This window comes from Euleptes europaea, chromosome 11 (genome assembly GCF_029931775.1).
Source record: "Euleptes europaea isolate rEulEur1 chromosome 11, rEulEur1.hap1, whole genome shotgun sequence".
Lineage (NCBI taxonomy): Eukaryota > Metazoa > Chordata > Lepidosauria > Squamata > Sphaerodactylidae > Euleptes > Euleptes europaea.
In genome coordinates, this window is record NC_079322.1 from 41,076,465 (window position 1) to 41,078,143 (window position 1,679).

The 1,679-nt window shown below is 39.2% G+C and overlaps 1 non-coding gene across 1 annotated transcript; it reads left to right on the forward strand.

Annotated features, from left to right (window-relative positions):
- The first annotated feature begins 633 nt into the window (after nucleotides 1-633).
- LOC130484894 (U6 spliceosomal RNA) lies at nucleotides 634-736 on the forward strand. The gene has a single exon (XR_008933704.1). It is a non-coding gene; the product is annotated as a U6 spliceosomal RNA (small nuclear RNA).
- Nucleotides 737-1,679: the final 943 nt, after the last annotated feature.

Sequence of the window (1,679 nt, forward strand, 5' to 3'; positions counted from 1 at the left end):
ACTATGCAAAATAGTGCATTATTTATTTATATTTTTTTTCAGTCAGGTCATATGCATGTTTACTTGGAAATAAACCAAACTGTATTCAGTGGACGTTACTCATAGGCAGGTGTGCATAAGATTGCCACCATAGACACCTTGAGCAAATAAAAACAGTAAAAGTGGGTAGAGAATATCACAGCTATAAAAGAAACTATAGGCAGGAGAAGGCCACAACACAAGGGCATAAAAATGGGGTATAGTGAGTAATTATGGGAACAATATTCTAAATGATGGGCACCATGAGAGAAAAGACTCTGCTCCATGAACTAGCCAATCTGACCATACATTGATATCACTCAGAGCATTGTTTTTCTTAGTTGATCCCCATGTATGGGGTTATTGATATGGGAGAAGGCGTTCTCTGAGATACACTGGATGCAAGCTACTAGCGCTTTAGAGATAATTACCTTTCCTTTTGCATTATTTCAAAGAATGGTAGGAATTATGTCAGTTGCTTTGCAATTTAGATTCACTAAACATCTCTGAAGATCATGATCTCTCATACCAACCGTTTTGTTCTAGAACGGCAGTGTAAAAACTTACTTGTGCACAACATATCCTGGCACGATCTATTAGCTAATACAGAGATAGGTTTCATTCAGGTGATCCTAATTCCTGGAATGATACAGAGAAGATTATCATGGCCCCTGCACACGAATGACACAGAGATCCTAATTATAAGCCCATAATGGATACTCTTACCCTGCTTTAATAGGGCAAGGCTATACAGTGCAGCTATTCGTACTTTTTCCCCCTATGGGTCTTGTCTAATACAGTTTATGTCTTCCCTCATCCTTGGAATCCCATCACAATCCCCCAGATTGACCATTTGTATCCTTTTCCGGTATCATCCATTTTTCATGTTCAGACAACAGGGACACATAAGATGTTCTTGGCAGTTGCCCAAAGTTGTGGAACTCTCTTCCCTTGGAGACGCATCACAGTTCAACATTTTTCACAGTTTGTAAGCCTTTTTAAAATTTCTGCTCAGTTTGGGGACATTGGAGCGAGGGTGAGTACAGCGTCATCCTAAACAGAGTTACACCTTTATAAGATCATTGACTTTAATGGATTTGAAAGGGGGTAACTCTTTTGAAGAAGAACCTACAATTTTAGAAAGTGAAGTGAAAGCTGCATTGAGAGCAATCGGGAGAAACAAATCACCAGGAGCAGATGGGATATCAATAGAGCTATTCCAAGCCACAGAAACGGAGTCCATCAAAATCTTGACAAGAATTTGCCAACAGATATGGAAAACAAAACAATGGCCCACAGACTGGAAATGATCCATTTACATTCCAATTCCCAAGAAAGGAGACATCAAAGATTGCAGCAACTATCGGACCGTCGCATTAATTTCTCACGCAAGTAAAGTGATGCTCAAAATCATACAGCAAAGGCTGTTACCATATATGGAACGAGAAATGCCTGATGTTCAAGCTGGTTTCAGAAAAGAAAGAGGCACTAGAGATCATATTGCAAATATACGCTGATTACTGGAGCATACGAGAGAATTTCAGAAGAAAATCAGTTTGTGTTTCATAGATTACAGCAAAGCTTTTGACTGTGTGGATCATGAAAAGCTATGGCTGGTTTTAAAGGAAATGGGTGTGCCACTACATCTGATTGTTTTAATG